Source organism: Xyrauchen texanus, chromosome 46, assembly GCF_025860055.1.
Source record: "Xyrauchen texanus isolate HMW12.3.18 chromosome 46, RBS_HiC_50CHRs, whole genome shotgun sequence".
Taxonomy (NCBI): Eukaryota; Metazoa; Chordata; class Actinopteri; order Cypriniformes; family Catostomidae; genus Xyrauchen; species Xyrauchen texanus.
The window spans coordinates 27,977,376-27,986,902 of NC_068321.1; the positions used below are offsets into that span (position 1 = coordinate 27,977,376).

The 9,527-nt window shown below is 43.8% G+C and overlaps 1 long non-coding RNA gene across 1 annotated transcript in view; it reads left to right on the forward strand.

Moving 5' to 3' along the window:
- The window catches only part of LOC127638200 (uncharacterized), a 98,605-nt gene extending 89,576 nt beyond the window's left edge, over positions 1-9,029 (forward strand). The window contains exon 3 of the long non-coding RNA XR_007969847.1: positions 8,789-9,029. This is a non-coding gene — a long non-coding RNA (uncharacterized LOC127638200). The remainder of the gene's footprint in view (positions 1-8,788) is intronic.
- Positions 9,030-9,527: the final 498 nt, after the last annotated feature.

The following is a 9,527-nucleotide window of genomic DNA, read 5'->3' on the forward strand; positions in this document are numbered from 1 at the left end:
AATTCATCATTTATGTGATGATCCAACAAAAATAGACTTGTATAGAGATTAAAAGGTGTTGTGTCTATATGCTGTACTTTTATGCTTAAAACACTTTCCTAGTAATGTTCATGTAAAATGGTGCTAGTCTGAGAGGTGTCTCGCACAGTCCTTGGCAGGTCACGTGATACGTGCGTGAATCGATCGTTTGTGTTCCGCAGCTGCTTTCGGGTCCTTGATTAACGTATAACGAGCATTACCAGGAAAGCGTTACAGTCGTAGACATCACACAACACCTTTTAATCTCAATACTAGTCTATTTTGGCTGGAACATGACATAAATGATGAATAATGACATTTCATGATTTTATTTAGGCATTGGCGACATGGGCAGTCGCCCAGGGCAGCATCTTGCGGGGGTGGTGGGGGGGTATGGGACGACTTTGGGGCGTGTTGAAGCGAGTTTCGCCGAGGGCGCCAAACAAGCTATAACCACTACTGCATGATTTTGATTAAAATAATTATAAACAAGTACCTTAATTAAGCATTTGTAACATGTGTTCAAATTAGCTCACTGTTTGGCAGGTATTGCATGAGTCGGCCTTTTCATTTGTGTCGTTATAACCGCATATAAATGATTTATAATGCATTTGTAGATGAGTTATTAATCGTTAATGAGTCCCTTTATAAACCCTTTACAAAGGGAATATTAATGTAAAGTGTTACTAGATGTTTTGTCGTTTTATTTGAATAAATAAATAAATTAGCATAATTGAAAGTTTATGCTGATAACAAGAAAACACTATTTGGGGCCAATGGGGTAACGAAAAAAACTTGATTCAAAGGGAAAACAAGTATATTATTCTTCATCCATTGGCAAACAGTTTTTTCGTGCCTTAAGCATCAATCACACAAAATTTTGTTAGATTTTTCAACAATTCTTAATATCACGTACCAAGTCATTTTTGGACGTTTAGTTATTTTAACCGGAAAATACGACAAAAAATGTCCATAGGAAAATGATTGTTTGCTAGCATAGCAGGGATGCTAACACTTTATATTCATGAGAAATATCCCTAGATCTTTACTGCCTTCCTTGTTTTATAAACACACCTGTTAAAGTACAACAAAGAACTTCCTGTATGCTTTTATCCACCATTTTTCCAGAACCCATTTTGACCTTTAGGGTGAGCAATAGGTTCTCCTTTCGTCTGACCGCGTGCTCCTCTCGGCTGTTTCACTATATGACTTGGGGGGCACAAGAAATGTCTACAGGCACGTTCTAGATTTACCCTGTTAGGATCATTCTACAAACTAAGAACACGGTACAAATGAGAGAACGTCTGTCCTGTAATATCTGATCATCAGGACTGTTTGTGATGAACGTCGTCACTGCTCGAGGAATTGCTTTCGTTTGGACTCTCAGAGAGTGAAACGCAGGAGATGTTTCTGCAGATTGGCCTCAGCGGCAGGTGAGTTTCTCATAACCTCCAGGGTGAAACTATATTACTAGCCTGTTTTGCAGCCGAGCCGGCGGGATTGACTCATAAAATGCAATTCCATAAAATGTTGACGCATGCATTTGTTTCTGAGGATGTACTTTGGGGGACCACTTACGGCCAACAAGAGAAACAAAGGCTAAATATTTCAGCTGGACATTCTTGTTGACATGACGAAGAAACTTCAAACAGCCTTCAAAGATGTTGAGTTTCATCCAAACGGTTTTTGTAACACCAAAAATATCCAGCGATGTTTAAATGTGTTGTCCCAAGTGAAGGTGGTCAAGTACCTCGGGGTCTTGTTCACGAGTGAGGGGACAATGGAGCGGGAAGTTGGCCGGAGAATCGGGGCAGCGGGGGCAGTGTTGCACTCGTTCTATCGCACCGTTGTCACGAAAAGAGAGCTGGAAGGCAAAGCTCTCGATCTACCGGTCAATTTTCGTTCCTACCCTCACCTATGGTCATGAAGGCTGGGTCGTGACCGAAAGAACTAGGTCGCAAGTACAAGCGGCCGAAATGGGCTTCCTCAGAAGGGTGGCGGGCTTCTCCCTTAGAGATAGGGTGAGGAGCTCAGTCATCCGTGAGGAGCTCGGAGTAGAGCCGCTGCTCCTTTGCGTCGAAAGGAGTCAGTTGAGGTGGTTTGGGCATCTGGTAAGGATGCCCCCTGGCCGCCTCCCTAGGGAGGTGTTTCAGGCACGTCCAGCTGGGAGGAGGCCTCGGAGAAGACCCAGGATTAGGTGGAGAGATTACATCTCCACACTGGCCTGGGAACGCCTCGGGGTCCCCCAGTCAGAGCTGGTTAATGTGGCTCGGGATAGGGAAGTTTGGGGCCCCCTGCTGGAGCTGCTGCCCCCGTGACCCGACTTCGGATAAGCGGTTGAAGATGGATGGATGGATGGATGTTTAAATGAGCAAACACTACACTAGAAACCCCAATGTTAAAGGTCATTACTGGACAAAATGATTATCTTTGGTCAAGTTCAAACAATCTCAGTTCTTGTGCATGTGCAACAGAAGCACACAGGTAATTTACGTTTATTTAATGATTGACCTAGAATCAGATATAATGTTCTGTAATTAAGCGGTGTCATGACCAAACATTGAGTCCGTTAGTAAATCTGAGGTAAGTCTACTTGCATCTAGTTATCTTTAACTGGTTAAGTTAATTTTACATGATCACCAAGTTAAGTTAATCACAATATTTAATTACACATGTTTTGGAGACGCCATTACTCAATTCAGCTGAGGGAACAAGTTGACCCAATCGATTGAGTAAAGTCGACCTATTGGTGTTTTCTGTGTACAAACAAGTTCATGTTGGAACTGTTTCTGTGGTGATTAAAACTGGCTGTAGTTTTACAGAAGATCACATGGTAGAACTGAATTCAGTCATTGCAGTCACGCTCTCGTCGAATGGTGAAACATTAATGAGGAATCAAAAGTTTATTCAGATCTTTCAGAAAGTCTTTAAATTCTTTATCGAGGTGTGCGGTGAGATTTCGGAGTTGTTCTCTGGAGGTGGAATGTGATATTTGATCAATTCTGCTTATTTATAATACAGCATTATGCAACATATTCCCTCTAAATCTCATTTCCTGTGTCGTCTGGGGCTTTAAGGTGACGTACAGACAATGTCTGACCATATGTGAGTTTAATGTCACATATGCACAATGTTCGTCTACACTGAAACGTATGAATATTCTTAAATCACTGTAAAGTGATCAATGAAAAGGAGGAGTCGAGAACCGGCTTGTTAGTTTAATGATAAACTTAAAAGACAACATAAACACACACATGACGGACATGTCCGTAAACGATCTCTCTCTCCCGCACGATCCTCTGCAGTCGACCTTTATCCCTCTCGGAGGCTTAATTAGCCTAATACGGGACCGGGTGTGTAGGATCATGACCCGACCCGACCCTCCGCCCTTCCACAATCCCCCTACTGTGATGCATGTGAAAAATCGCTGTTCCGTGTACGGCCTGAAGTGCAATTTTCCTCTTGTTCCGCCGACAGACAGCAATTTCCGAGTAAACGTCCCATCGCCTTAGAAGGAATGTAATGTGAATGTTGTATGAAGTAGCATTTACTTTTATCAGCGCTATCAAACAACAACGCCACTACAACATGGGCCGCCATCTTGATTGTTTTGGGCTAGATGGATCACATGACTTCACCACATGACAACAAATACGTTATCGTTTTCTAACATCTCGTATTCCACGTCTACGACTATTCACAAACAGCATCTCTGGGATTGGTTGCCACCATTTAATGATGCACATGCAAAAGGACACGTACAGAATCTCTTCTGAAATATATTAGACTTTTCTTCTATGCCAGCAGATTAATGGTGCAGTCACTAGGAAATCTGGTGGAAGCAACAGGAAATGATACGTCTCTAAACGACACGTTTTGGGAATCAAGACTGCAGAACATGAACAGAAATATGCATCGACAAAATGAATATTAAATAGACGAATAGATCAGTGCTTCTCAACTGAAGTGGGAAGTTTAAATCTCCTATTTAAACATCTGTTTATCTTGCTGTCCTAACTATGCACATTTATATGGTTAGTTGCTTCTTCGCTGATAATGCAGAGAAGATGAATTAAGGGTCGTGGAGTAATGCTTTCCAGCTCAAAGCACACATCAGACTACACCAATGAGCCGCTACATTCACCCATCAGCTACTTATGAGATCAGAGAAACCATCATTCATGTCACACAGGGTCAAAGTTCAAAAGCTCTCACAGAGAAACAGTCATAGTCCAGCAGACCAGAGAGATTCAATAGCCAACAGTAACCATCCATTTCACACTAGAGAAATTACTGTCGAGATTATTCTCATGGAGACCAGTTAAACTTAGACCTACAGTACACCGTGACCATGTGTTTTAGGATAAATCTCCTTTAAAACAGACATTCAGTGATGCAATTTCCATCCAAAAACAATCTATCAAGCAAAATATCTACAATACCAGAAGACAATCCATGTCTCAGGTGCAGGATGAGACACACATTAAATCAACCAGAGATCCTCGGCTCAAAAATGATGATGAAAGTCCACATTTTAAATAGCATGGATCAATATTTACAGAGTAATCCATTATTTTCTAAATTGGGTAAAATGACAATTTTCGTGTATGATTTTTCTGCAAACCTACAGGTGAAAAAAATAATCTTATAAAGGTGTCAGTGTCATGATTTTATTTGTACACAGAGATCAGTATATCTATTACTAAAATAAGTTGACTTCAGCATCTCTTGTTGCATTATACGCCAATGGTGTGAGTCCAAAAATGGAAAAAAAACACTTTTTTTTGTTCATTTTCCAAAGTTGGAGTGCCTATAACTTAAGAAGTCTCAAATATAACTTAATATCCTTTTATATTCTGATTCAAAATAAACTTTTCTGTTTGTACCTTCATTTTTAAGGCCCTATATGGTGAAATCCCAGAGATACGGGGCTCTCAATGTGGCTCCATGTGAAAAATTCTACCCATTTTCAATGGTGGAAAACCAGATGTTGGTCACATGGTGTGAAGCTAGTCTTTCTGGTCCAACAGAACAAACATCTGAAGTACAAATAATGTTGAAACCATAAATGTACCTTTATTTGTTCACATAAATAGTAAAATGTCAAAATTGTGATGTTTTGAAAAGACACAAGCGACACATATGGGACTTTACTAGCTACCAAGACGTTCTGAAGTCAACTGATTTTAGTAATAGATCTACTTATCTCTGTGTATAAATAAAATAATGACACAGACACCTTGATGTTTTCACCTGTAGTTTTGATCTATAATCATGTGAAAATTGCCATTTTGACCCCCTCTACAAAATAATGGATTACTCCGTAAATATTGAACCATTGCATATTGCAGATTTATCCTCATTTATGTTTGTCTTCAGTAAAAGTATTAACAAAATAAAAAAATGTATTGATTTGACATTAAATAACCCTCTTAGTGTTACAGGGTTTCTTCAAATGACTATGTGCATTAGTAAAAGTGATGATGGACTTTTAAAAGCACCATATAGCTAGATCACTACCAGCGCCATTTTTATAACTTTAATAACAGCTTTACAGAATCATTTTTGAGAAATTGCACGACTCATAAATGTGATCTGTTCATGCATTTACTTCTAACATGGTGCACATCTTATACTCGTCAGATAGAGTTCATTCACATGCACAAACACAATAACTCCAAAATGAGATTTCTGCACATCATATTTGTGCATCTCTCCCTCCACCTGCATAACGCATAATCTTTAATACACCAGCACCATCACTCATTGTCTGAATCATTATGAATTGAACTCGAGCACCGGGGAGCTGATATGAAAGACATGTTCATTGTTTACACACCAAAATACATGAACCAGAAACTCTCTTATGATTGAGAGGAGAGTTTATTGTCAAAGACGGCAGATGGGTGCCATTTGTTTGTTTAGGTCTCTCGGTACAGAACGGCTCAGAAATATGAGCCAAAACCCGCATAATGAACTGATAGCTGTGATCCTGGATGCTGATTGGTCGACACAGTATTAAAATACACACTATAGTAACATCTATATGATGTAAAACAGCTGTTCAACAGCTACTGTATTTGTCACTGCAAAACACACATTGAGAACAACAATTCACAGCAGTTTACATGTCGGGACGGGATCTTCTAGTGGAAGGATGATACTTTATAAATGTTATTAGTAAAATAATGTTTTAAGAGGCGTGCCAAGGAGGATTCAACCTCCTCGTGCCTCTCAGAAACCTGATGATCAAGTCGTGTGTCAAAAAAAAAAAAAACGTCTACTGCATTGTGGTGCGCTGATATAGCAACTACAAACACCTTCAAGGTGGGGAGACCCCCAGTCTCTCCTGTCGGAAGGAAAGCACTGATCCGTCTGCCCATCTCTGGGAGTCTTGGCGTCAGGAAGAACACCAATTAGCGAACACATGCCACTTCAGAGTATACATCTGCATTGTAGAAGGTGCCCCCACCTGAGCAACTGTGTATACCACTGCGGGCAGTGGCCACTTAAGTCTTCTGCCTCCCGTCCAGGTACTAGACATAGAAATTCCAGAGGAGAGAATTTGCTTGGGAGCATGAGGACCTAGAACCAAGTCTGGGTGGGTCTATACAGTGCCACGAGGGTGGCTTGTTCCTCGTCCTCCCCGACCTTGTACAAGGTCTGTGCAAGTAGGCCCACATTGTGCGATTTGCACAGCCCACAGGGCCAGCTGTGTGCCAGTGCATCTGTTCTGAGGGAGCTCCCGTCAGGGAGTAAAACCCTTGCCTCATCTCGGCTGGAAGGTAGGCCGTTGACTGAGGAGGAGGGCCTCTTGGGCCGTCCTCCAGACCCGTCACCACCGGCTGGCCGGTGTGTGGTTTATGTGGTGCAGCGGGGCACATGAAAGCAGAGAGCGCGTTCAGTGAGGCCCTGGCTGCGCACGCTCGCTATGAGAGGTGTGACTCAAAGAGAGAAGAAACTGCTCTTTTTGACAATGTGGGTACCTTCGGCTGAACAGACAGGCTGCACATTCTTGAACCGTGCCGGGACAAGATGTGCTGGATGGCCTCGGTCTTTGCTTCACCACCGAGAAATGCTGAGCGCATTCAGGAAACGTGCCTTGTCCGTGTCCCACATCTCAACCAACTTCAGCCACAGGTGGAGCTCATAGACCAAGAAAGTGGACATCATCTGCCTGAGAGCGCATGCCTTGACCTTCATCGAACGGAGGGGGAGATCGGTCGCTGAGCGCAGTTCTTGTTGCACATCAGGATAAGAACTATCCTTGTGCAGCTCTTTTAGTGCCTTGGCCTGATAGACCTGTAAGAGGGCCATGGCTTAGCAGGGCAGAGGTGGCCTGACCTGCAGTGCAGTAGGCTTTGGTCGCCAGAGATGACGTAGTCCTACAGGCTCGGGTAGGGAGTATTAGGCAACTCCGCCAGGTGGCGGCACTCAGGTGTGTCACGATCACCTTATGCACCTGGGGAATCATGGCATAACACTCAGCCACTCCGATGTCAAGGGTAGTGAGAGCGGGCAAGCTGAAAGATCGGGTTTGGTCAGTGAAAGGTGCCTTCCAAGACCTCTTTAGCTCGTCAAGCACCTCCGGGAAGAGGGGGGCATGGCCTTAAGTATCGCACCGACCCATAGAACCAGTCGTCAAGCCATGAGTGCTCAGGGGCGGATGGAGGGTTCCACTCTGCCAAGCAAGGTGGTCAGCTCCACGTCAGCCTCAGACCGAGCTTGCACACACGAAGGCACCAGCCCGGTCGAGTCCTCAGCATCTGGCATCACCAAGGCGCTCTCCGATGCAGCGATCAACATCTCATCCAACCCGTGAGTTCCGAAATAGACATTAGGCTGGCACTGAGGTGAGCTGCCTGTCTCATCCCAGAACTGGATGGAAGCAAACAAGAGTACCAGGAAGCAAGCGGTCCAAGGGTGATTACCCAGTTGAACCGTACCCATAGAAGCCACCGTATAGCCTTCAGCATCAACCGAGGGAGCCTCATACCCTTAGGTAGAAGGACCAGCGGAGGGGACAGCTGAAGTGGCTTTCGCACCCAGGAACTACACAGAGAAAGAAAAGCATCTTTAAAAGACATTCAATGTGTTTGCTCAAATAGAGGAAATATTACTATTTAGAGGAGAAATACACACTTTTAGCACTGTCGAGCGCCCAGGGGCGTTGCTCTGCACTCAGCATGCAGATGGAGAGAAAGCCACTGGAATGCACCGTATAGCCAACAGCAAACGCTTCTTTTGAGGCGAATTGACATGCAAATTCTACTCACCAATTCTCATTGGCCTTTTCTCAAAGATTTGAAGGTGTTTTTGGGCTCTCAAGAGCGACCCCTAGTGTCACTACATCGACACAACTTCGAGTGAGTGACAGAAGGGGAACTTACATTGGCACCTTCTCTTTAGTAAAAAGGAATAATTAAATTAATTTTGTGAATTAAATGAACACCATAGATCCCTCTAAGGTTGATGTGAAACTTCAGGGTCTGGGCTTAAACAGCTCGCCGTGCAGCTGGATCCTGGACTTCCTGTCATGCAGACATCAGGTGGTTAGAATGGGCAGCAACACCTCCTCATCACTGACATGACTGTGTGGCAACACATAGCTCCAATGCCATCATTAAGTTTGCTGATGATATGACAGTGGTAGATCTGAGGAGTGATGGTGGTGTAGTGGGCTAAAGCACATAACTTGTAATCAGAAGGTCACTGGTTTGATCCCCACAGTCACCATCATTGTGTCCTTGAGTAAGACACTTAACTCCAGGTTGCTCCGGGGGGGATTGTCCCTGTAATAAGTGCTCTGTATAATACATTGGTACTCAGAAGGTTGCTGGTTTGATCCCCACAGTCACCACCATTGTGTCCTTGAGTAAGACACTTAACTCCAGGTTGCTCCGGGGGGATTGTCCCTGTAATAAGTGCTCTGTATAATACATTGGTACTCAGAAGGTTGCTGGTTTGATCCCCACAGTCACCACCATTGTGTCCTTGAGTAAGACACTTAACTCCAGGTTGCTCCGGGGATTGTCCCTGTAATAAGTGCTCTGTATAATACATTGGTACTCAGAAGGTTGCTGGTTTGATCCCCACAGTCACCACCATTGTGTCCTTGAGTAAGACACTTAACTCCAGGTTGTTCCGGGGGGATTGTCCCTGTAATAAGTGCACTGTAAGTCACTCTGGATAAAAGAGTCTGCCAAATGCATAAATGTAAATGATCACTGACAATGAGGAAACAGCCTACAGAGAGGAGGTGCACACTCTGACACGCTGGTGTCATGAGCACAACGTCAGTAAAACCATGGAGCTTGTTGTGGACTTCAGGAGGAAAGACGGAGAACACAGCCCCATCACCATCAATGGAGCACCGGTGGAGAGAGTCAGCAGTTTCAAGTTCCTCGGTGTCCACATTACTGAGGAACTCACATGGTCCGTCCACACTGAGGCCATTGTGAAGAAGGCTCACCAGCGCCTCTTCTTCCTGAGACGGCTGAGGAAGTTTG